The sequence below is a fragment of the Vicia villosa genome, linkage group LG1, assembly GCF_029867415.1.
Source record: "Vicia villosa cultivar HV-30 ecotype Madison, WI linkage group LG1, Vvil1.0, whole genome shotgun sequence".
NCBI lineage: Eukaryota > Viridiplantae > Streptophyta > Magnoliopsida > Fabales > Fabaceae > Vicia > Vicia villosa.
The window spans coordinates 217,779,038-217,806,485 of NC_081180.1; the positions used below are offsets into that span (position 1 = coordinate 217,779,038).

A 27,448-nucleotide genomic window follows, 5' to 3' on the forward strand; every position below is an offset into this window, starting at 1 on the left:
TTATCGCAGAAGCGACGTTGTGGCGGTAATCCTCAAGTGGGAAGTAATTCAAGGAGCTGAGTGAATCAGTAATGTTTGATTGAACGAGGGTGAGCACACCAGAGAATGAAGCGAAGGATATCCGACATGAGTGGATTATTAGAGTTTTTGAAGTTTTGGAGATTCAGAGCAGAGCAGTGAAGGTCAAGGACCCTGGAAGGATATTTCCCCAGATATGTCAAGACGAAGTATCTGGATAGACGTGTTGCTTGAGAGTCAAGGTCCTAACCATGCATAGTGGGACACAGGTGTTTTGGCTGATTATGCTTCTTCGTATGGAATGACCCTCAGACAGAGTAGTGAGATTATCTGAAGAGAAATGTAAGGAACATTTCATCCCCTGGTTGGTATAGTTTTGGACACGTTGTTTCCGTGGTGATCAAAAAGAATTCGAGGACGAGTTCAATTTAAGGGGGGGAGAATGTAACATCCCTATTTACCTGAGTACGATTATGAAGTACTAAGAGAGAATTATGGATTAATTATGCATTAGGAAGGGAAGTTGTTAGAATGGAAAGAGTTTAGTTAGAATTCAACTAATGGCATGATGGTAATTATCACTTAGTTTGAGGGCATAATGGACCTTGAGTAATGTTGCATGATATAAGGCCTTGTTTGGGTGCATGCTATTCATTTTTGTTTCACAATTCAGAATTTGGAGCAAGAGAGAAAGGAGGAAGTTATGTTCATCAATTCCATTTTCGCACCTTGGGTACAGCCTCCACTAAATCAGGTATATCTCTCAACTCGTAACTCCGATCGTAACGATTCTGGTCCCATTGGAAAGCTAACGAATTTCTCTTCGATTTGCACCTATGGTTCGCATTTACAGCTTCTGTTTTGAAGGAGAAAAACGAGTTTGAAGTTGGGACATGCATGCTGAATGTGATGAAGAATGGGCTACGGGTTTGATGAGTTTGGAGTTGGAGTTTTGATCAAGATAGGAACTCAATTGCAGCATGTTCATCATCTAAAGCTCTATTAATCCAATGTGAGTCCTTAGATAGCAACTTGGGTAGAAATTGGGAAATTGTATGTTATGGGGCTAGGGTGAGATACACTTGATGCATAATATATGTTCTTTGCTGATTAAACTATATTGCATGTTGATAGTGTGCTTGTGTTCCATGTTGTTTCTACTAATAATCGATAATGCACTCTTTTGGAATGATATTGGGATGTTAGAAGTGTTTGGATTAAAGTTAGAATGGATTTAGAACCCTTAAAATGCTGAAAAACACATTCTGATGCAGAGTAATCGGTTACGGGTCTTTGGGTAACCGATTACGCTGTTAAAAATGCAATTCTGGGCTGTTTTAGAGCCAGTAATCGGTTACTGGACTCTGGGTAATCGGATACCCTGGGCGCAGGGGGAAAAATCAGTAAACTTCGGAAATTCGTAACTTTCGGCTCGGGTATCGGAATTACGCAAACTTTATATCGTTGGAAAGCCAGCGACGTGTACTTTCTAATTAAATTGGTCCCCAAACCAGAATATTAACTTATCATGAGAATTTATGTCTTTCCGATTGTTATTAATTATTATATCATGTATTAAGTAGAATGTTTATTTCTATTACGAACATTATATCCATGTTTGAGATGATATGCAACTATGTGATGTGCATGAAATCTTGTTGACACCGTCGTTTTGGTTAAACGATCGGCATTGATTGTATTGTGTGATTGACGCTTGTTATGCGTGTGGTATGCTAGAATCGAAGTGGGCCAATACCAGGTGGTAAGGCACCATTGTGTATGGACTAGTTTCCAAAGATACCATTGCGATGTACCTGCGGGGTCTTTCAGGGCGTTTCCCAAAGGCGTGATACATTGGCGTTCTTGGTATGATTTACACACCTGAGCTATCATTGCGATGTACCTGCGGGGTCTTTCAGAGCGTTTCCCAAAGGCGTGATACATCGGCGTGCTTGGTATGGTGGAGTTGTGATGCCAATTAGGCAATATCACTTGGATAACTCACCTATAGTGGTGCCACGTAGGCTACACCACTAGGCTCCTAACCGGATGGGCTTGTACAGTCAATTAGGCGTATTCGCACTTGTGGATACCATATTGCGTATGGATGATGATGAGGCCGTGACGCCGTGTAGGCAACGTCACCGCTATAACTCGTCACAGATGGAATGCCACATAGGATCTATCTGTTTCATCTAGCGATGGGTCTTGTGCGAGTCTTCTTGACGACAGGTACTTGGTTACTCACCGAGGGTGTGTGTGCAGCCTTGGTAGTTGGTTGTTACCGCTTCTGGATTCCCCGTACATGGGTATGGGTCTTCATACGTGTTTGTTGTACTATTTGTGTACTTGTGATACGATGACTCCTATGGTGGACGATTCATGTGTTTGCTCCGTACTTGTACCGGATGTGGGGATAAACCCCGGATCAATGGTGGATTCGGTTCTGTTGATGCATGTACCCTGTAGAACCGAGAAGACCCATAGGATAGGAGGGCTCACTGAGATTTAGTAATCTCACCCCAATCAACTTATATTTTTTTCAGGTGCGGTTTAGTAGCTTTTGGTCAGTAGCAGGTTTGGACTGAAGACTTGGAAGTGGTGATGGCTTGGAGACCTCGTCAGATCTCATTCTCCGCTGTGCAGATCCATTGAAGACACATGTTTTGTAATTCTTATTAGGATTTCATGTTGTATTTTATATGGATCTTTCTATAACTTTAGCTTTTGTATGTACTCAATATCAATTTATAACGTTTCATGCATAATATACTAGTCAGTTATGTATGGGGTGTTACAGTTGGTATCAGAGCAGGTCGATTCTCGGCCGAGCCATGAGACATCACTAGCAATTCCGTTCTTCCTCACATGTGCGCGTTGCTAGCTTGATTTTACTGATATCTAATTCAGTTGTTGAACTTGATCAACTCATCGACTGAGTGTGAGACAGTAGAATTACGGCAGAGCCGCCACAAGGTCTCGTAAACCTGTAAGTTTCGTGAACCCAAGTAGCAAGGATTAGTTGGGTGGTGAATTGTATATGGAAGCTGGATTCATTGGACGACGTAAGTAGAAGGGATATTGGAGTCGTCAAGCTTCAGGAGAGCGGTTGACGCAAAGTAGTGATACTCGAACTGTCAAGATGTGGATGGAGACAACTAGAACCCCCAGGATTTTGACTGAACAAAGTGAAGATTTCTCTAAGTCTTGGTAATAGCAAGGGAAATCCGAATAGGATTGAGTAGGAGCCTTGTAAGGGAGATTCTCCGAAGGTGTTGAGCTGTGAATTAGTAGGATTCAGTACTGATGATGCTGCCGGTGTTAAGTGCGACTGATGAGCTGATAGGACAGAATAACCTTTGGAAGTGCGGACACAGAAGTCAGACCTTTCTGATCGCGCTGGTACGGACAGTAATTGGATGGGTGAAGTATTAGATCCTGATTTAACTTGAAGTACCCTAAGCGAGAGTAGTTACCTAGTAGATGTTGGTGGAATGTATAAGTGTGGTAACTTAAGATTGGCGAGGCTTGAATACCTTGTCGGTGGAAGAGGCATGCATTTCCGTTCTTATCATTTTGTATTTAAGTTCTAGAACTACGCTAGATGGAATATGAAATGATGCAGAAGCGTGAAATGCAGTGACCTAAGTTCTTGTTAGTTGTTGTTTGTCTGACCCCGAGTGAAGCCATAGAACTACGCTTGGCGTTGGGCGTTCAGGCGAGTAAGAACTAAGATCTATCTAGAACGTCAGTAGGATAATCGCAGTTGAGTTGGTTGTTAGGAACCATAGTATTCCTATCTGGACTGAATTATCCTTGGAATCTCATGCATGCGTGGGACGAGTGGGTACACGCACTGCATGGTAATCCGAAGTTGAACTTCAAATCTTCGTGCTTGGAGTTTTGGCTTTCCAAGTAAGTGAACCTTGAAGTGTAGCACTCTCAGGTTTTAGCATCCTGAGTAGTGTGATTCGAAGGATTTGAGGAACGATGAACCTATTGGAGGCCTGTTCAGACACTTGTCGGTTGTGACTTTAGGATACGCGTGGAGATTATTATACGCCACTGAGGTAGGTTACCTAGATACATGGCCTCGGAGTTGGACCACCATGTTGGTACTACCAGACGGGTATAATGCCACAGTATCGCTATTGTGCACAAGATGCGTGAGTAATCCTTTTTCTGACATGTGTGGGACAAAGGTGATCTGAAGCTCAAGGTAGAATTCTGATTTGGCACTCGTGAGACACAGATCCAGACTCTCATAAGGTATGTGGGATAAGGATCTATACGTCGCGCTCGATAGTAGAGGAGTGACTAGGCAGCCGATGGTGAAATGGATCAAGATCCAATGCTATACTTATGGAGACCCTGAGTGATCGTGATCGCGTGAGTTAGTATTAGATTGTACCTTGGAGACGTTCTCGTTTCATGAAGTGTTAAGTTGGCATTTTTTTTCCATGAGTGTCTAGAGTGGGACTCATGTGCGCTCATGATATCCTGGTCAGCATAGTGAGTGGCTATCATGTACCATTGGCGACCGGTGATGGAATATGCAAGTTGTATCTTGGATCGGCTCGATGTGTGATGTGTCCGGTAAGGTATTGCTAGATACTCTGAATGGAGAAGTGTTAATCTTGGTAAAGCATGGACATTTTGGTTTAGGAACTGCTAAGGAGTTTATAAGAGAGATGTTCGAAGTGCAAAGTGCAATTTCTTGCATTGTGGCTACACTCTGACTGTTAGAAGCACTGCAATGAAGGATGCAGCCGCTGAGGAAGTCAGTTCAGTGTCTGATTCAGAGGTGGAACATACGTTAGATGACTGTGTGAATGGAGTGTGGCTATGGGAGGATCGTTATATCGGTAAGTCACACGAGTTATCAGAGGTGATACTACGCTAAGAGAATGAGGGTGTATGGTTGAGTAATAGTTGTGTAGAACTGCTAGAGTTATCATGAACTGCAGTATGTCGTGAAGGATTCAATATACCGGTTGAGCAACAAAGATTTGTGGGAATGACAAACATAGCAGTTGTACGCTGTGGAAATCAATGACAAGGACGAACCTCTAAGTCAGTGAATTTTTGGGTTTCAATGTCCTGAGATCGAAACGTGTACCTAAGTCGTGGTAGATGAACTATATGGAATGGAAGAGCAAGTAGAAGCTTGATTCGGGAAAGTACGCAACTTCAAAGAGTAGTAGTCGATGATGGATGTATATAGAGTTCTGGCACGTGTTGTAATTGGAAAACTGTGGATAAGGAATTATTGTGTATTAATGGAAGCTAAGTGAATTATGGATATAATGTGACTCAGAGGATTTTCAAGGTGTGTGAATTGTTGGAATCAGAGTAGCGCAACAGATCAAGGAAGAATCAGATAAGTCGGAGGTAGGAACGAACGGACTAATTGTAGGATTTTATGTTGGGATGAAAGTATCTTCCTAAGGCAAATTGTTGAAACAATGTTTTGTTCATTCCAGTCTCTCGAGGGTCCACCATAAACTCGAGAGGTGTTGTCAATGGACCAACTTGGGAATACTTTTTGTGGATGGCATGCAGTACGACATTCGTAGGTCATCAGTTTAGCATGCAAGTCACAAGGGTTGGACTGAGTATCAGACCGTCGAAATGCTGAAGGCTAGAGAGGACATTCAGTTGTATAAGTAAAGGTAAGCTTGGGGCAACTATCCTAAGACTTTAGGAACCAGATGTTAAGACCGAGGAATTTGGAGATCACCTAATGACATTGTATGGACTCGAGTGGAGAATAACTTGAAGTGTTATCGCAGAAGCGACGTTGTGGCGGTAATCCTCAAGTGGGAAGTAATTCAAGGAGCTGAGTGAATCAGTAATGTTTGATTGAACGAGGGTGAGCACACCAGAGAATGAAGCGAAGGATATCCGACATGAGTGGATTATTAGAGTTTTTGAAGTTTTGGAGATTCAGAGCAGAGCAGTGAAGGTCAAGGACCCTAGAAGGATATTTCCACAGATATGTCAAGACGAAGTATCTGGATAGACGTGTTGCTTGAGAGTCAAGGTCCTAACCATGCATAGTGGGACACAGGTGTTTTGGCTGATTATGCTTCTTCGTATGGAATGACCCTCAGACAGAGTAGTGAGATTATCTGAAGAGAAATGTAAGGAACATTTCATCCCCTGGTTGGTATAGTTTTGGACACGTTGTTTCCGTGGTGATCAAAAAGAATTTGAGGACGAGTTCAATTTAAGGGGGGGAGAATGTAACATCCCTATTTACCTGAGTACGATTATGAAGTACTAAGAGAGAATTATGGATTAATTATGCATTAGGAAGGGAAGTTGTTAGAATGGAAAGAGTTTAGTTAGAATTCAACTAATGGCATGATGGTAATTATCACTTAGTTTGAGGGCATAATGGACCTTGAGTAATGTTGCATGATATAAGGCCTTGTTTGGGTGCATGCTATTCATTTTTGTTTCACAATTCAGAATTTGGAGCAAGAGAGAAAGGAGGAAGTTATGTTCATCAATTCCATTTTCGCACCTAGGGTACAGCCTCCACTAAATCAGGTATATCTCTCAACTCGTAACTCCGATCGTAACGATTCTGGTCCCATTGGAAAGCTAACGAATTTCTCTTCGATTTGCACCTATGGTTCGCATTTACAGCTTCTGTTTTGAAGGAGAAAAACGAGTTTGAAGTTGGGACATGCATGCTGAATGTGATGAAGAATGGGCTACGGGTTTGATGAGTTTGGAGTTGGAGTTTTGATCAAGATAGGAACTCAATTGCAGCATGTTCATCATCTAAAGTTCTATTAATCCAATGTGAGTCCTTAGATAGCAACTTGGGTAGAAATTGGGAAATTGTATGTTATGGGGCTAGGGTGAGATACACTTGATGCATGATATATGTTCTTTGCTGATTAAACTATATTGCATGTTGATAGTGTGCTTGTGTTCCATGTTGTTTCTACTAATAATCGATAATGCACTCTTTTGGAATGATATTGGGATGTTAGAAGTGTTTGGATTAAAGGTAGAATGGATTTAGAACCCTTAAAATGCTGAAAAACACATTCTGATGCAGAGTAATCGGTTACGGGTCTTTGGGTAACCGATTACGCTGTTAAAAATGCAATTCTGGGCTGTTTTAGAGCCAGTAATCGGTTACTGGACTCTGGGTAATCGGATACCCTGGGCGCAGGGGGGGAAAATCAGTAAACTTCGGAAATTCGTAACTTTCGGCTCGGGTATCGGAATTACGCAAACTTTATATCGTTGGAAAGCCAGCGACGTGTACTTTCTAATTAAATTGGTCCCCAAACCAGAATATTAACTTATCATGAGAATTTATGTCTTTCCGATTGTTATTAATTATTATATCATGTATTAAGTAGAATGTTTATTTCTATTACGAACATTATATCCATGTTTGAGATGATATGCAACTATGTGATGTGCATGAAATCTTGTTGACACCGTCGTTTTGGTTAAACGATCGGCATTGATTGTATTGTGTGATTGACGCTTGTTATGCGTGTGGTATGCTAGAATCGAAGTGGGCCAATACCAGGTGGTAAGGCACCATTGTGTATGGACTAGTTTCCAAAGATACCATTGAGATGTACCTGCGGGGTCTTTCAGGGCGTTTCCCAAAGGCGTGATACATTGGCGTTCTTGGTATGATTTACACACCTGAGCTATCATTGCGATGTACCTGCGGGGTCTTTCAGAGCGTTTCCCAAAGGCGTGATACATCGGCGTGCTTGGTATGGTGGAGTTGTGATGCCAATTAGGCAATATCACTTGGATAACTCACCTATAGTGGTGCCACGTAGGCTACACCACTAGGCTCCTAACCGGATGGGCTTGTACAGTCAATTAGGCGTATTCGCACTTGTGGATACCATATTGCGTATGGATGATGATGAGGCCGTGACGCCGTGTAGGCAACGTCACCGCTATAACTCGTCACAGATGGAATGCCACATAGGATCTATCTGTTTCATCTAGCGATGGGTCTTGTGCGAGTCTTCTTGACAACAGGTACTTGGTTACTCACCGAGGGTGTGTGTGCAGCCTTGGTAGTTGGTTGTTACCGCTTCTGGATTCCCCGTACATGGGTATGGGTCTGCATACGTGTTTGTTGTACTATTTGTGTACTTGTGATACGATGACTCCTATGGTGGACGATTCATGTGTTTGCTCCGTACTTGTACCGGATGTGGGGATAAACCCCGGATCAATGGTGGATTCGGTTCTGTTGATGCATGTACCCTGTAGAACCGAGAGGACCCATAGGATAGGAGGGCTCACTGAGATTTAGTAATCTCACCCCAATCAACTTATATTTTTTTCAGGTGCGGTTTAGTAGCTTTTGGTCAGTAGCAGGTTTGGACTGAAGACTTGGAAGTGGTGATGGCTTGGAGACCTCGTCAGATCTCATTCTCCGCTGTGCAGATCCATTGAAGACATATGTTTTGTAATTCTTATTAGGATTTCATGTTGTATTTTATATGGATCTTTCTATAACTTTAGCTTTTGTATGTACTCAATATCAATTTATAACGTTTCATGCATAATATACTAGTCAGTTATGTATGGGGTGTTACATCAGAAGTCATGAATGTTCTGAAGATCAAGCACTGTGAACGTCTCTACCGAAATAATCAGGGAAGTCTTTTATTATTATAATTCTTCTAGTATTAATTTCAGGGGGAGATTATTCATCTCAGGGGGAGATTGTTAATCTCAGGGGGAGACATATTCACATGCTTATGCTATAGCTGTGTAATTTGTCTTTAGCCGTCTGCTCTTTCTGATCGCAAATTCATATCATTTATATATGTTTTTGTCATCATCAAAAAGGGGGAGATTGTTAGAATAAGATTTGTTCTGATCAATATTCTTAGTTTTGATGATAACAAGGATATGAATTTTGTGTGAGATAATGTGGTACTCTAATACATTGCAATTTCCCTTTTAGGAAATATATAAAGAGTATGCACAAATCAGCGCTTAGAAGCTTTGTCTCAGAAGGTTCAGCATGCAACATCAGAACATGGTCTGGCAAGACATCAGAAGAGGGTCAAGGCAGAATTAGAACATGGGTCTATGGAAGCATCAGAAGAACTTGAGATCAGAAGCAGAAGCACTGAAGTTCTCATGGTATCACGCTCAGAAGCACTTCAAGGTCAGAAGACAAGAAGATGCTATGCACCAAGCTGTTTGACTCTGATGATATTCAAATATTATATTCACAAACATCAGATCAGAAGAAAGTACAGGTGGCAGGCTACGCTGACTGACAAAAGGAACGTTGGAAGCTATTAAAGCCAACGTCAGTAGACACAGCGTGAACAAGGCTCGAGGTAGTTGACAAAAGCGTGAAACATTAAATGCAATGCTGTACGGAACACGCAAAGCATTAAATGCTCCCAACGGTCATCTTCTCAAGTGCCTATAAATATGAAGTTCAGATGAGAAGCAAGGAAGACGATTTTGAAAAGAACTAATTCTGAAAAACTTGCTGAAACGCTGTTCAAACTCAAAGCTCAGAAACTTCATCTTCATCAAAGCTCACTACATTGCTGTTGTAATATATTAGTGAGATTAAGCTTAAACGTTAAGAGAAATATCACTGTTGTGATTATAGCTTTTCAGAAGCATTTGTAAAACTCTTAGAATTGATTACATTAATTTGTAAGTAACTAGAGTGATCAAGTGTTGATCAGGATACTCTAGGAAGTCTTAGCTTGTGTCTAAGCAGTTGTAATTAGAGTGATCACGTGGTGGTCAGGATACTCTAAGAAAGTCTTAGCTTGTGTCTAAGCATTTGTTCCTAGAGTGATCAGGTTGTGATCAGGATACTCTAGAAGACTTAGTCGTGGGCTAAGTGGAAAACCATTGTAATCTGTTGCGATTAGTGGATTAAATCCTCAGGTGAGGTAAATCACTCCGTGGGGGTGGACTGGAGTAGTTTGGTTAACAACGAACCAGGATAAAAATAACTGTGCAAATTGTTTTTATCTTTTAAGTTTTTAAACTACACTTATTCAAACCCCCCTTTCTAAGTGTTTTTCTATCCTTCAATTGGTATCAGAGCCTGGTTCTAAGGTGCAAGCACTTAACCGTGTTTAGAAAAGATTCAGGAAGAGAATAACGCTTAAGTAAAAGATGGCTGGTGAATCTCAATCAAATCCAACTGCATCTACATCTGGCTCTGCTGAGCAATACAATGGTAACAATGGTTATACTAGACCACCAATATTCGATGGTCAAAACTTTGAATATTGGAAAGATAAACTGGAAAGTTACTTTCTTGGTCTGGATGCTAATCTATGGGATCTTCTGCTGGATGGTTACAAACATCCTGTTAAAGCTACTGGTGTAAGGCTCACGAGAAGCGAAATGACTGGTGATCAAAAGAAAGATTTCAAGAATATCATAAATGTAGGACTGTTTTGCTGAATGCTATCTCTCATGCTGAGTATGAGAAGACATCTAACAGGGAAACTGCCCATGATATATATGAGTCATTGAAAATGACTCATGAGGGAAATGCTCAAGTCAAGGAGACTAAAGCTCTTGCTCTAATCCAGAAATATGAAGCCTTCAAGATGGAGGATGATGAAGACATTGAGAAGATGTTTTCAAGATTTCAAACTCTGACTGCTGGATTAAGAGTTCTGGACAAAGGCTACCCCAAGGCTGATCATGTAAAGAAGATTATCAGAAGCTTACCCAGAAGATGGGGTCCAATGGCAACAGCATTCAAGATTGCAAAGAATTTGAATGAAGTTTCTTTGGAAGAGCTTATCAGTGCCTTGAGAAGCCATGAAATAGAGCTGGACGCAAACGAGCCTCTGAAGAAAGGTAAGTCTATTGCATTAAAATCTAATGTTAAAAAATGCACTAACGCTTTTCAGGCTAGAAAAGAAGATCCTGAAGAATCAGAATCTGAAGAAGAAGATGAACTGTCCATGATCTCCAGAAGGGTAAACCAACTCTGGAAGAGCAAGCAAAGGAAGTTCAGAGGCTTCAGAAGTTCAAAGAGATTTGAACGTGGAGAATCTTCTGGTGACAGAAGATCTGACAAGAAGAAGGCTGTCTGCTATGAGTGCAATGAGCCTGGACATTACAAGAACGAGTGTCCAAAACTTCAGAAGGAGAATCCCAAGAAGAAGTTTCATAAGAAGAAAGGTCTTATGGCAACATGGGATGATTCTGAATCAGAATCAGAATCAGACTCTGAAGGAGAGCAGGCCAACTTCACGCTGATGGCTACAGAAGATGATGGATCAGAATCTACATCAGAATCAGATTCTGAAGAGGTATTTTCTGAACTATCTAGAGAAGAGTTAGTTTCCAGTTTAACAGAACTTCTGGAACTCAAGGCTCATCTTAGTATCAAATACAAAAAGCTGAAAAAGCAGTTTGAATTTGAAACTAAGAAGCTGTAATTGGAAAATTCTGAACTGAAGGAAAAAGTTTTAAATCTATCCAAAGATAGTGGATCTCCTTCTGAAACAGAAAAATCCATTCCTAGCATGAATCATATTCCGAAAGAATATGACTCGAGCTTCAGAAAGTTCTTATCTAGAAGTATTGGCAGAAGTCATCTTGCTTCTATGATATATGGTGTTTCTGGAAACAGAAGGTTTGGTTTTGGCTATGAGGGTGATACCTCACATAAATTTGAACCTATTGATGATCTGAAGATCACATACAAGCCATTGTATGATCAGTTCAAATATGGCCATGCACATGATATTAGGCTCACTTCACATGCACAGAAGTTTAACACTGTTCACACCAAGAAGCTTGTGACACATCCTAAGAAATATCATGCTGACAAACCTAAAGAATATCATGCTGTTCCTGCTGTTAAATATTTTGCTAAACCCAAGTTCAATCAGAACTTGAGGAGAACTAACAAGAAAGGACCCAAGAAATTGTGGGTACCTAAGGAGAAGATAGTTTCTGTTGCAGATATCCTTGGCGGCAAAGAGGACAAAAAGCAAAATGCCATGGTACCTGGACTCTGGGTGCTCGCGACACATGACGGGAAGAAGGTCTACATTCCAAGACCTGGTGCTTAAACCAGGTGGAGAAGTCAAGTTTGGAGGAGATCAGAAGGGCAAAATCATTGGTTCTGGAACCATAAGTTTTGGTAACTCTCCTTCCATATCTAATGTACTTCTTGTTGAAGGATTAACGCATAACTTATTGTCCATAAGTCAATTAAGTGACAATGGTTATGATATAATCTTCAATCAAAAGTCTTGCAAGGCTGTAAGTCAGAAGGATGGCTCAATCCTATTTACAGGCAAGAGGAAGAACAACACTTATAAGATTGATCTTTCTGATCTTGAGAAGCAGAAGGTGACTTGTCTTATGTCTGTTTCTGAGGAGCAATGGGTCTAGCACAGAAGATTAGGTCATGCTAGTTTGAGAAAGATTTCTCAGATTAACAAACTAAATCTGGTCAGAGGACTCCCAAATCTGAAATTCAAATCAGATGCTCTTTGTGAAGCATGTCAGAAGGGAAAGTTCTCCAGACCTGCATTCAAGTCTAAGAATGTTGTTTCTACCTCAAGGCCGTTAGAACTCTTGCACATTGATCTGTTTGGCCCAGTCAAAACAGCATCTGTCAGAGGGAAGAAATATGGATTAGTCATCGTTGATGATTATAGCCGCTGGACATGGGTAAAGTTCTTGAAACACAAGGATGAGTCTCATTCAGTGTTCTTTGAATTCTGCACTCAGATCCAATCTGAGAAGGAGTGCAAAATCATGAAGGTCAGAAGTGATCATGGTGGTGAATTTGAGAACAAATTCTTTGAGGAGTTCTTCAAAGAAAATGGTATTGCCCATGATTTCTCTTGTCCTAGAACTCCACAACAAAATGGAGTTGTAGAGCGAAAGAATAGGACTCTACAAGAAATGGCCAGAACCATGATCAATGAAACCAATATGGCTAAGCATTTCTGGGCAGAAGCAATAAACACTGCATGTTATATTCAGAATAGAATCTCTATCAGACCTATTCTAAATAAGACTCCTTATGAATTGTGGAAGAACAGAAAGCCCAACATTTCATATTTCCATCCTTTTGGATGTGTATGTTTTATTCTAAATACTAAAGATCATCTTGGTAAGTTTGATTCTAAAGCTCAAAAGTGTTTCCTTCTTGGATATTCTGAACGCTCTAAAGGCTACAGAGTATACAATACTGAAACATTGATTGTAGAAGAATCAATCAATATCAGGTTTGATGATAAGCTTGGTCTTGAAAAACCAAAGCAGTTTGAGAATTTTGCAGATATAGATATTGATATATCAGAAGCTGTAGAACCAAGAAGCAAAGCTGCAGAAGCTGGCAGTCTCAGAAGCAATGGATCAGAAGATCAAGTTGCTGCATCTTTAGAGAATCTCAGGATTTCTGAAGAGCCAACAGTCAGAAGATCACCTAGACTTGCTTCAGCTCATTCAGAAGATGTGATCCTTGGGAAGAAAGATGATCCCATCAGAACAAGGGCATTCCTTAAGAACAATGCAGAATGTCAATTAGGTCTTGTTTCTTTAATCGAGCCAACTTCTGTTGATCAAGCTCTAGAAGATCCAGACTGGATAATTGCCATGCAAGAAGAACTCAATCAGTTTACAAGGAATGATGTATGGGACTTGGTTCCTAGACCAAAAGGATTTAACATCATCGGCACTAAGTGGGTGTTCAGAAACAAGCTAAGCGAGAAGGGAGAAGTGGTAAGAAACAAAGCCAGACTGGTTGCTCAAGGTTATAGGCAGCAAGAAGGGATTGACTACACAGAAACCTTTGCACCAGTGGCCAGGTTAGAATCTATTCGTCTATTAATTTCTTTTGCCACTCAACATAACATCACTCTTTATCAGATGGATGTCAAAAGTGCCTTCTTAAATGGTTATATAGATGAAGAAGTTTATGTCCATCAACCTCCTGGTTTTGAAGACTCCATGTCTCCAAATCATGTTTTTAAATTAAAGAAATCATTATAAGGATTGAAACAAGCTCCTAGAGCTTGGTATGAACGTTTGAGTTCTTTCCTTCTGGAAAATGGTTTCACTAGAGGAAAAGTGGACACTACTCTCTTTTGTTAATCATTTAAAAAGGATATTTTAATTTGTCAAATATATGTTAATGATATTATCTTTGGAACATCTAATGCTACACTTGGAAAGGAGTTTGCTAAGTTTATGCAGGCTGAATTTGAAATGAGCATGATGGGAGAACTCAAGTATTTCCTTGGGATTCAAATCAACCAAACTTTTGATGGAACCTATGTTCATCAAACGAAGTATGTGAAAGAACTTCTGAAGAAGTTTAATCTTTCTGAAAGCAAAGAAGCCAAAACTCCTATGCATCCAACATGTGTCCTAGGTAAGGATGAGGTAAGTAAGAAGGTAGATCAGAAGTTGTACAGAGGTATGATTGGATCTCTTCTATACCTAACTGCTTCTAGACCTGACATTCTCTTCAGTGTTTGTTTGTGTGCTAGATTCCAATCAGATCCGAGAGAATCTCATTTAACTGCGGTTAAGAGAATTCTGAGGTATCTGAAAGGTACTACTAATGTTGGTTTAGTTTACAGAAGATCCAAAGATTACAACTTAGTAGGATTCTGTGATGCTGACTATGCTGGAGATAGAATGTAAAGGAAGAGTACTTCTGGAAGTTGTCAATTTCTTGGAAGTCATCTGATCTCATGGTACAGCAAGAAGCAAGCTACAATTGCCCTCTCAACAACAGAAGCAGAATATGTTGCTGCTGCTGGATGTAGCACACAAATGCTCTGGATGAGAAGTCAGCTAGAAGATTATCGGATATATGAGAGTAACATTCCTATTTTCTGTGATAATACTTCTGCTATATGTTTATCTAAGAATCCTATCTTACATTCAAAAGCTAAACATATTGAGATTAAACATCATTTCATAAGGGACTACGTTCAGAAGGGTGTTATATCTTTAAACTTTGTGGATACAGACCATCAATGGGCTGATATCTTTACAAAACCCCTTGCTGAAGATAGGTTTAAGTTCATTCTGAAGAATATCAGTATGGATTTATGCCCAGAATGAGAAGATGAGAAGATCTTATGTATGAGTATCTTCTGAAATGAGATTGGATTAGTCTTTTATAAGAAGTTCTGTTTGTAATCAATTAGAAGTAGTGATTCAGTTATTACTAACGTTTCAATGTCTAAGTTGATTCAGAATCTCTTTAAAAGTAAAACAGCTGTAACTGGCTATCCAGATGGTAAACACGTGTTCATTTTTTCTGGTGCAGATTTTGTCTAGGCTAGGGTCTTAGTCGTTAAGTCTTTGTAGTTTTTCCTTCCTTGTTGCATCTGTTTTTCTGCATACATCTTTTGTAATCCTGTTTGTTTAATCAATGAAAAGTTTATTTCTGTTTCTTTCCTTTGTCGTTTTTTTTTACATCTGAATCTTTTATATTCTTTTTGATGTTATGACAAAAAGGGGGAGAAAATATATGATAAATGATCTGATTAATATTATCAGTTACCGGGTAAAAAGGCCCCACATTACTAACAGAACTTGCAAAGTTCTATGCTTTAAGTTGTGTTGTTGCAGGAATCGAAGATTCAAGATCAACATTAGAAGCAACAAGAGAATCAAGCTCTTGGATTCTTGAAGCAAGCTGAGTGCTATGAAGCTTCAGAATCAGAAGCAGAAGCAGAAGCAAGAATGTTCAGATATTCTGATGATAGAATATGATCTGAAACATTATGTCTATTTGTTCTGATACATTTTATATGGATCTGATACAGTCTATATGGCTTATATGGCTCTGATACATATTATATGCTCTGAAAAATATTTTATGGTCTGATTCATTCATGCTGACTTTTGTCGTTTAGTTTTGTTCTGTAACATTTCAGGATGTAGAGATGCTCTCATGAAGCTCTGGTACATTCAACAATGTTCTGATACATTCTAGCATGAATTGAAGTAAGAAGAAATTCAAGCTCTGAAGCTGTCCGATGGAAGCAAAAGTCAGAAGCTGTGAATGTTCTGAAGATCAAAGAAATTCAAGTTCTGAAGCTGTCCGATGGAAGCAAAAGTAAGAAGCTGTGAATGTTCTGAAGATCAAAGAAATTCAAGTTCTGAAGCTGTCCGATGGAAGCAGGAATCAGAAGCTGTGAATGTTCTGAGGATCTAAAGAAATTCAAGTTCTGAAGCTGTCCTATGGAAGCAGAAATCAGATGTAACATCCCTATTTACCTGAGTACGATTATGAAGTACTAAGAGAGAATTATGGATTAATTGTGCATTAGGAAGGGAAGTTGTTAGAATGGAAAGAGTTTAGTTAGAATTCAACTAATGGCATGATGGTAATTATCACTTAGTTTGAGGGCATAATGGACCTTGAGTAATGTTGCATGATATAAGGCCTTGTTTGGGTGCATGCTATTCATTTTTGTTTCACAATTCAGAATTTGGAGCAAGAGAGAAAGGAGGAAGTTATGTTCATCAATTCCATTTTCGCACCTTGGGTACAGCCTCCACTAAATCAGGTATATCTCTCAACTCGTAACTCCGATTGTAACGATTCTGGTCCCATTGGAAAGCTAATGAATTTCTCTTCGATTTGCACCTATGGTTCGCATTTATAGCTTCTGTTTTGAAGGAGAAAAACGAGTTTGAAGTTGGGACATGCATGCTAAATGTGATGAAGAATGGGCTACGGGTTTGATGAGTTTGGAGTTGGAGTTTTGATCAAGATAGGAACTCAATTGCAGTATGTTCATCATCTAAAGCTCTATTAATCCAATGTGAGTCCTTAGATAGCAACTTGGGTAGAAATTGGGAAATTGTATGTTATGGGGCTAGGGTGAGATACACTTGATGCATGATATATGTTCTTTGCTGATTAAACTATATTGCATGTTGATAGTGTGCTTGTGTTCCATGTTGTTTCTACTAATAATCGATAATGCACTCTTTTGGAATGATATTGGGATGTTAGAAGTGTTTGGATTAAAGTTAGAATGGATTTAGAACCCTTAAAATGCTGAAAAACACATTCTGATGCAGAGTAATCGGTTACGGGTCTTTGGGTAACCGATTACGCTGTTAAAAATGCAATTCTGGGCTGTTTTAGAGCCAGTAATCGGTTACTGGACTCTGGGTAATCGGATACCCTGGGCGCAGGGGGGAAAAATCAGCAAACTTCGGAAATTCGTAACTTTCGGCTCGGGTATCGGAATTACGCAAACTTTATATCGTTGGAAAGCCAGCGACGTGTACTTTCTAATTAAATTGGTCCCCAAACCAGAATATTAACTTATCATGAGAATTTATGTCTTTCCGATTGTTATTAATTATTATATCATGTATTAAGTAGAATGTTTATTTCTATTACGAACATTATATCCATGTTTGAGATGATATGCAACTATGTGATGTGCATGAAATCTTGTTGACACCGTCGTTTTGGTTAAACGATCGGCATTGATTGTATTGTGTGATTGACGCTTGTTATGCGTGTGGTATGCTAGAATCGAAGTGGGCCAATACCAGGTGGTAAGGCACCATTGTGTATGGACTAGTTTCCAAAGATACCATTGCGATGTACCCGCGGGGTCTTTCAGGGCGTTTCCCAATGGCGTGATACATTGGCGTTCTTGGTATGATTTACACACCTGAGCTATCATTGCGATGTACCTGCGGGGTCTTTCAGAGCGTTTCCCAAAGGCGTGATACATCGGCGTGCTTGGTATGGTGGAGTTGTGATGCCAATTAGGCAATATCACTTGGATAACTCACCTATAGTGGTGCCACGTAGGCTACACCACTAGGCTCCTAACCGGATGGGCTTGTACAGTCAATTAGGCGTATTCGCACTTGTGGATACCATATTGCGTATGGATGATGATGAGGCCGTGACGCCGTGTAGGCAACGTCACCGCTATAACTCGTCACAGATGGAATGCCACATAGGATCTATCTGTTTCATCTAGCGATGGGTCTTATGCGAGTCTTCTTGACGACAGGTACTTGGTTACTCACCGAGGGTGTGTGTGCAGCCTTGGTAGTTGGTTGTTACCGCTTCTGGATTCCCCGTACATGGGTATGGGTCTGCATACGTGTTTGTTGTACTATTTGTGTACTTGTGATACGATGACTCCTATGGTGGACGATTCATGTGTTTGCTCCGTACTTGTACCGGATGTGGGGATAAACCCCGGATCAATGGTGGATTCGGTTCTGTTGATGCATGTACCCTGTAGAACCGAGAGGACCCATAGGATAGGAGGGCTCACTGAGATTTAGTAATCTCACCCCAATCAACTTATATTTTTTTCAGGTGCGGTTTAGTAGCTTTTAGTCAGTAGCAGGTTTGGACTGAAGACTTGGAAGTGGTGATGGCTTGGAGACCTCGTCAGATCTCATTCTCCGCTGTGCAGATCCATTGAAGACACATGTTTTGTAATTCTTATTAGGATTTCATGTTGTATTTTATATGGATCTTTCTATAACTTTAGCTTTTGTATGTACTCAATATCAATTTATAACGTTTCATGCATAATATACTAGTCAGTTATGTATGGGGTGTTACAGTTGGTATCAGAGCAGGTCGATTCTCGGCCGAGCCATGAGACATCACTAGCAATTCCGTTCTTCCTCACATGTGCGCGTTGCTAGCTTGATTTTACTGATATCTAATTCAGTTGTTGAACTTGATCAACTCATCGACTGAGTGTGAGACAGTAGAATTACGGCAGAGCCGCCACAAGGTCTCGTAAACCTGTAAGTTTCGTGAACCCAAGTAGCAAGGATTAGTTGGGTGGTGAATTGTATATGGAAGCTGGATTTATTGGACGACGTAAGTAGAAGGGATATTGGAGTCGTCAAGCTTCAGGAGAGCGGTTGACGCAAAGTAGTGATACCCGAACTGTAAAGATGTGGATGGAGACAACTAGAACCCCCAGGATTTTGACTGAACAAAGTGAAGATTTCTCTAAGTCTTGGTAATAGCAAGGGAAATCCGAATAGGATTGAGTAGGAGCCTTGTAAGGGAGATTCTCCGAAGGTGTTGAGCTGTGAATTAGTAGGATTCAGTACTAATGATGCTGCCGGTGTTAAGTGCGACTGATGAGCTGAGAGGACAGAATAACCTTTGGAAGTGCGGACACAGAAGTCAGACCTTTCTGATCGCGCTGGTACGGACAGTAATTGGATGGGTGAAGTATTAGATCCTGATTTAACTTGAAGTACCCTAAGCGAGAGTAGTTACCTAGTAGATGTTGGTGGAATGTATAAGTGTGGTAACTTAAGATTGGCGAGGCTTGAATACCTTGTCGGTGGAAGAGGCATGCATTTCCGTTCTTATCATTTTGTATTTATGTTCTAGAACTACGCTAGATGGAATATGAAATGATGCAGAAGCGTGAAATGCAGTGACCTAAGTTCTTGTTAGTTGTTGTTTGTCTGACCCCGAGTGAAGCCATAGAACTACGCTTGGCGTTGGGCGTTCAGGCGAGTAAGAACTAAGATCTATCTGGAACATCAGTAGGATAATCGCAGTTGAGTTGGTTGTTAGGAACCATAGTATTCCTATCTGGACTGAATTATCCTTGGAATCTCATGCATGCGTGGGACGAGTGGGTACACGCACTGCATGGTAATCCGAAGTTGAACTTCAAATCTTCGTGCTTGGAGTTTTGGCTTTCCAAGTAAGTGAACCTTGAAGTGTAGCACTCTCAGGTTTTAGCATCCTGAGTAGTGTGATTCGAAGGATTTGAGGAACGATGAACCTATTGGAGGCCTGTTCAGACACTTGTCAGTTGTGACTTTAGGATACGCGTGGAGATTATTATACGCCACTGAGGTAGGTTACCTAGATACATGGCCTCGGAGTTGGACCACCATGTTGGTACTACCAGACGGGTATAATGCCACAGTATCGCTATTGTGCACAAGATGCGTGAGTAATCCTTTTTCTGACATGTGTGGGACAAAGGTGATCTGAAGCTCAAGGTAGAATTCTGATTTGGCACTCGTGAGACACAGATCCAGACTCTCATAAGGTATGTGGGATAAGGATCTATACGTCGCGCTCGATAGTAGAGGAGTGACTAGGCAGCCGATGGTGAAATGGATCAAGATCCAATGCTATACTTATGGAGACCCTGAGTGATCGTGATCGCGTGAGTTAGTATTAGATTGTACCTTGGAGACGTTCTCGTTTCATGAAGTGTTAAGTTGGCATTTTTTTTCCATGAGTGTCTAGAGTGGGACTCATGTGCGCTCATGATATCCTGGTCAGCATAGTGAGTGGCTATCATGTACCATTGGCGACCGGTGATGGAATATGCAAGTTGTATCTTGGATCGGCTCGATGTGTGATGTGTCCGGTAAGGTATTGCTAGATACTCTGAATGGAGAAGTGTTAATCTTGGTAAAGCATGGACATTTTGGTTTAGGAACTGCTAAGGAGTTTATAAGAGAGATGTTCGAAGTGCAAAGTGCAATTTCTTGCATTGTGGCTACACTCTGACTGTTAGAAGCACTGCAATGAAGGATGCAGCCGCTGAGGAAGTCAGTTCAGTGTCTGATTCAGAGGTGGAACATAGTTAGATGACTGTGTGAATGGAGTGTGGCTATGGGAGGATCGTTATATCGGTAAGTCACACGAGTTATCAGAGGTGATACTACGCTAAGAGAATGAGGGTGTATGGTTGAGTAATAGTTGTGTAGAACTGCTAGAGTTATCATGAACTGCAGTATGTCGTGAAGGATTCAATATACCGGTTGAGCAACAAAGATTTGTGGGAATGACAAACATAGCAGTTGGAGGCTGTGGAAATCAATGACAAGGACGAACCTCTAAGTCAGTGAATTTTTGGGTTTCAATGTCCTGAGATCGAAACGTGTACCTAAGTCGTGGTAGATGAACTATATGGAATGGAAGAGCAAGTAGAAGCTTGATTCTGGAAAGTACGCAACTTCAAAGAGTAGTAGTCGATGATGGATGTATATAGAGTTCTGGCACGTGTTGTAATTGGAAAACTGTGGATAAGGAATTATTGTGTATTAATGGAAGCTAAGTGAATTATGGATATAATGTGACTCAGAGGATTTTCAAGGTGTGTGAATTGTTGGAATCAGAGTAGCGCAACAGATCAAGGAAGAATCAGATAAGTCGGAGGTAGGAACGAATGGACTAATTGTAGGATTTTATGTTGGGATGAAAGTATCTTCCTAAGGCAAATTGTTGAAACAATGTTTTGTTCATTCCAGTCTCTCGAGGGTCCACCATAAACTCGAGAGGTGTTGTCAATGGACCAACTTGGGAATACTTTTTGTGGATGGCATGCAGTACGACGTTCGTAGGTCATCAGTTTAGCATGCAAGTCACAAGGGTTGGACTGAGTATCAGACCGTCGAAATGCTGAAGGCTAGAGAGGACATTCAGTTGTATAAGTAAAGGTAAGCTTGGGGCAACTATCCTAAGACTTTAGGAACCAGAGGTTAAGACCGAGGAATTTGGAGATCACCTAATGACATTGTATGGACTCGAGTGGAGAATAACTTGAAGTGTTGTCGCAGAAGCGACGTTGTGGCGGTAATCCTCAAGTGGGAAGTAATTCAAGGAGCTGGGTGAATCAGTAATGTTTGATTGAACGAGGGTGAGCACACCAGAGAATGAAGCGAAGGATATCCGACATGAGTGGATTTTTAGAGTTTTTGAAGTTTGGGAGATTCAGAGCAGAGCAGTGAAGGTCAAGGACCCTGGAAGGATATTTCCCCAGATATGTCAAGACGAAGTATCTGGATAGATGTGTTGCTTGAGAGTCAAGGTCCTAACCATGCATAGTGGGACACAGGTGTTTTGGCTGATTATGCTTCTTCGTATGGAATGACCCTCAGACAGAGTAGTGAGATTATCTGAAGAGAAATGTAAGGAACATTTCATCCCCTGGTTGGTATAGTTTTGGACACGTTGTTTCCGTGGTGATCAAAAAGAATTCGAGGACGAATTCAATTTAAGGGGGGGAGAATGTAACATCCCTATTTACCTGAGTACGATTATGAAGTACTAAGAGAGAATTATGGATTAATTATGCATTAGGAAGGGAAGTTGTTAGAATGGAAAGAGTTTAGTTAGAATTCAACTAATGGCATGATGGTAATTATCACTTAGTTTGAGGGCATAATGGACCTTGAGTAATGTTGCATGATATAAGGCCTTGTTTGGGTGCATGCTATTCATTTTTGTTTCACAATTCAGAATTTGGAGCAAGAGAGAAAGGAGGAAGTTATGTTCATCAATTCCATTTTCGCACCTTGGGTACAGCCTCCACTAAATCAGGTATATCTCTCAACTCGTAACTCCGATTGTAACGATTCTGGTCCCATTGGAAAGCTAATGAATTTCTCTTCGACTTGCACCTATGGTTCGCATTTATAGCTTCTGTTTTGAAGGAGAAAAACGAGTTTGAAGTTGGGACATGCATGCTGAATGTGATGAAGAATGGGCTACGGGTTTGATGAGTTTGGAGTTGGAGTTTTGATCAAGATAGGAACTCAATTGCAGCATGTTCATCATCTAAAGCTCTATTAATCCAATGTGAGTCCTTAGATAGCAACTTGGGTAGAAATTGGGAAATTGTATGTTATGGGGCTAGGGTGAGATACACTTGATGCATGATATATGTTCTTTGCTGATTAAACTATATTGCATGTTGATAGTGTGCTTGTGTTCCATGTTGTTTCTACTAATAATCGATAATGCACTCTTTTGGAATGATATTGGGATGTTAGAAGTGTTTGGATTAAAGTTAGAATGGATTTAGAACCCTTAAAATGCTGAAAAACACATTCTGATGCAGAGTAATCGGTTACGGGTCTTTGGGTAACCGATTACGCTGTTAAAAATGCAATTCTGGGCTGTTTTAGAGCCAGTAATCGGTTACTGGACTCTGGGTAATCGGATACCCTGGGCGCAGGGGGGAAAAATCAGCAAACTTCGGAAATTCGTAACTTTCAGCTCGGGTATCGGAATTACGCAAACTTTATATCGTTGGAAAGCCAGCGACGTGTACTTTCTAATTAAATTGGTCCCCAAACCAGAATATTAACTTATCATGAGAATTTATGTCTTTCCGATTGTTATTAACTATTATATCATGTATTAAGTAGAATGTTTATTTCTATTACGAACATTATATCCATGTTTGAGATGATATGCAACTATGTGATGTGCATGAAATCTTGTTGACACCGTCGTTTTGGTTAAACGATCGTCATTGATTGTATTGTGTGATTGACGCTTGTTATGCGTGTGGTATGCTAGAATCGAAGTGGGCCAATACCAGGTGGTAAGGCACCATTGTGTATGGACTAGTTTCCAAAGATACCATTGCGATGTACCTGCGGGGTCATTCAGGGCGTTTCCCAAAGGCGTGATACATTGGCGTTCTTGGTATGATTTACACACCTGAGCTATCATTGCGATGTACCTGCGGGGTCTTTCAGAGCGTTTCCCAAAGGCGTGATACATCGGCGTGCTTGGTATGGTGGAGTTGTGATGCCAATTAGGCAATATCACTTGGATAACTCACCTATAGTGGTGCCACGTAGGCTACACCACTAGGCTCCTAACCGGATGGGCTTGTACAGTCAATTAGGCGTATTCGCACTTGTGGATACCATATTGCGTATGGATGATGATGAGGCCGTGACGCCGTGTAGGCAACGTCACCGCTATAACTCTTCACAGATGGAATGCCACATAGGATCTATCTGTTTCATCTAGCGATGGGTCTTGTGCGAGTCTTCTTGACGACAGGTACTTGGTTACTCACCGAGGGTGTGTGTGCAGCCTTGGTAGTTGGTTGTTACCGCTTCTGGATTCCCCGTACATGGGTATGGGTCTGCATACGTGTTTGTTGTACTATTTGTGTACTTGTGATACGATGACTCCTATGGTGGACGATTCATGTGTTTGCTCCGTACTTGTACCGGATGTGGGGATAAACCCTGGATCAATGGTGGATTCGGTTCTGTTGATGCATGTACCCTGTAGAACCGAGAGGACCCATAGGATAGGAGGGCTCACTGAGATTTAGTAATCTCACCCCAATCAACTTATATTTTTTTCAGGTGCGGTTTAGTAGCTTTTGGTCAGTAGCAGGTTTGGACTGAAGACTTGGAAGTGGTGATGGCTTGGAGACCTCGTCAGATCTCATTCTCCGCTGTGCAGATCCATTGAAGACACATGTTTTGTAATTCTTATTAGGATTTCATGTTGTATTTTATATGGATCTTTCTATAACTTTAGCTTTTGTATGTACTCAATATCAATTTATAATGTTTCATGCATAATATACTAGTCAGTTATGTATGGGGTGTTACATCAGAAGTCATGAATGTTCTGAAGATCAAGCACTGTGAACGTCTCTACCGAAATAATCAGGGAAGTCTTTTATTATTATAATTCTTCTAGTATTAATTTCAGGGGGAGATTATTCATCTCAGGGGGAGATTGTTAATCTCAGGGGGAGACATATTCACATGCTTATGCTATAGCTGTGTAATTTGTCTTTAGCCGTCTGCTCTTTCTGATCGCAAATTCATATCATTTATATATGTTTTTGTCATCATCAAAAAGGGGGAGATTGTTAGAATAAGATTTGTTCGGATCAATATTCTTAGTTTTGATGATAACAAGGATATGAATTTTGTGTGAGATAATGTGGTACTCTAATACATTGCAATTTCCCTTTTAGGAAATATATAAAGAGTATGCACAAATCAGCGCTTAGAAGCTTTGTCTCAGAAGGTTCAGCATGCAACATCAGAACATGGTCTGGCAAGACATCAGAAGATGGTCAAGGCAGAATTAGAACATGGGTCTATGGAAGCATCAGAAGAACTTGAGATCAGAAGCAGAAGCACTGAAGTTCTCATGGTATCACGCTCAGAAGCACTTCAAGGTCAGAAGACAAGAAGATGCTATGCACCAAGCTGTTTGACTCTGATGATATTCAAATATTATATTCACAAACATCAGATCAGAAGAAAGTACAGGTGGCAGGCTACGCTGACTGACAAAAGGAACGTTGGAAGCTATTAAAGCCAACGTCAGTAGACACAGCGTGAACAAGGCTCGAGGTAGTTGACAAAAGTGTGAAACATTAAATGCAATGCTATACGGAACACGCAAAGCATTAAATGCTCCCAACGGTCATCTTCTCAAGTGCCTATAAATATGAAGTTCTGATGAGAAGCAAGGAAGACGATTTTGAAAAGAACTAATTCTGAAAAACTTGCTGAAACGCTGTTCAAACTCGAAGCTCAGAAACTTCATCTTCATCAAAGCTCACTACAATGCTGTTGTAATATATTAGTGAGATTAAGCTTAAACGTTAAGAGAAATATCACTGTTGTGATTATAGCTTTTCAGAAGCATTTGTAATACTCTTAGAATTGATTACATTAATTTGTAAGTAACTAGAGTGATCAAGTGTTGATCAGGATACTCTAGGAAGTCTTAGCTTGTGTCTAAGCAGTTGTAATTAGAGTGATCACGTGGTGGTCAGGATACTCTAAGAAAGTCTTAGCTTGTGTCTAAGCATTTGTTCCTAGAGTGATCAGGTTGTGATCAGGATACTCTAGAAGACTTAGTCGTGGGCTAAGTGGAAAACCATTGTAATCTGTTGCGATTAGTGGATTAAATCCTCAGGTGAGGTAAATCACTCCGTGGGGGTGGACTGGAGTAGTTTGGTTAACAACGAACCAGGATAAAAATAACTGTGCAAATTGTTTTTATCTTTTAAGTTTTTAAACTACACTTATTCAAACCACCCTTTCTAAGTGTTTTTCTATCCTTCAATTGGTATCAGAGCCTGGTTCTAAGGTGCAAGCACTTAACCGTGTTTAGAAAAGATTCAGGAAGAGAAAAACGCTTAAGTAAAAGATGGCTGGTGAATCTCAATCAAATCCAACTGCATCTACATCTGGCTCTGCTGAGCAATACAATGGTAACAATGGTTATACTAGACCACCAATATTCAATGGTGAAAACTTTGAATATTGGAAAGATAAACTGGAAAGTTACTTTCTTGGTCTGGATGCTGATCTATGGGATCTTCTGCTGGATGGTTACAAACATCCTGTTAAAGCTACTGGTGTAAGGCTCACGAGAAGCGAAATGACTGATGATCAAAAGAAAGATTTCAAGAATATCATAAATGTAGGACTGTTTTGCTGAATGCTATCTCTCATGCTGAGTATGAGAAGACATCTAACAGGGAAACTGCCCATGATATATATGAGTCATTGAAAATGACTCATGAGGGAAATGCTCAAGTCAAGGAGACTAAAGCTCTTGCTCTAATCCAGAAATATGAAGCCTTCAAGATGGAGGATGATGAAGACATTGAGAAGATGTTTTCAAGATTTCAAACTCTGACTGCTGGAATAAGAGTTCTGGACAAAGGCTACACCAAGGCTGATCATGTAAAGAAGATTATCAGAAGCTTACCCAGAAGATGGGGTCCAATGGTAACAGCATTCAAGATTGCAAAGAATCTGAATGAAGTTTCTTTGGAAGAGCTTATCAGTGCCTTGAGAAGCCATGAAATAGAGCTGGACGCAAACGAGCCTCTGAAGAAAGGTAAGTCTATTGCATTAAAATCTAATGTTAAAAAATGCACTAACGCTTTTCAGGCTAGAAAAGAAGATCCTGAAGAATCAGAATCTGAAGAAGAAGATGAACTGTCCATGATCTCCAGAAAGGTAAACCAACTCTGGAAGAGCAAGCAAAGGAAGTTTAGAGGCTTCAGAAGTTCAAAGAGATTTGAACGTGGAGAATCTTCTGGTGACAGAAGATATGACAAGAAGAAGGTTGTCTGCTATGAGTGCAATGAGCCTGGACATTACAAGAACGAGTGTCCAAAACTTCAGAAGGAGAATCCCAAGAAGAAGTTTCATAAGAAGAAAGGTCTTATGGAAACATGGGATGATTCTGAATCAGAATCAGAATCAGACTCTGAAGGAGAGCAGGCCAACTTCGCGCTGATGGCTACAGAAGATGATGGATCAGAATCTACATCAGAATCAGATTCTGAAGAGGTATTTTCTGAACTATCTAGAGAAGAGTTAGTTTCCAGTTTAACAGAACTTCTGGAACTCAAGGCTCATCTTAGTATCAAATACAAAAAGCTGAAAAAGCAGTTTGAATTTGAAACTAAGAAGCTGTAATTGGAAAATTCTGAACTGAAGGAAAAAGTTTTAAATCTATCCAAAGATAGTGGATCTCCTTCTGAAACAGAAAAATCCATTCCTAGCATGAATCATATTCTGAAAGAATATGACTCGAGCTTCAGAAAGTTCTTATCTAGAAGTATTGGCAGAAGTCATCTTGCTTCTA

At 40.4% G+C, this 27,448-nt stretch overlaps 2 long non-coding RNA genes across 2 annotated transcripts; both read left to right on the forward strand.

The window, feature by feature from the left end:
- The first annotated feature begins 632 nt into the window (after positions 1-632).
- On the forward strand, positions 633-2,827 carry LOC131622612 (uncharacterized). Its single transcript, XR_009289956.1, has 3 exons — positions 633-772; positions 872-1,030; positions 2,565-2,827. It is a non-coding gene; the product is annotated as an uncharacterized LOC131622612 (long non-coding RNA).
- Positions 2,828-22,154: 19,327 nt separating this feature from the next.
- Positions 22,155-24,375, forward strand: LOC131622617 (uncharacterized). The gene is made up of 3 exons (XR_009289957.1): positions 22,155-22,384; positions 22,484-22,642; positions 24,178-24,375. It is a non-coding gene; the product is annotated as an uncharacterized LOC131622617 (long non-coding RNA).
- Positions 24,376-27,448: the final 3,073 nt, after the last annotated feature.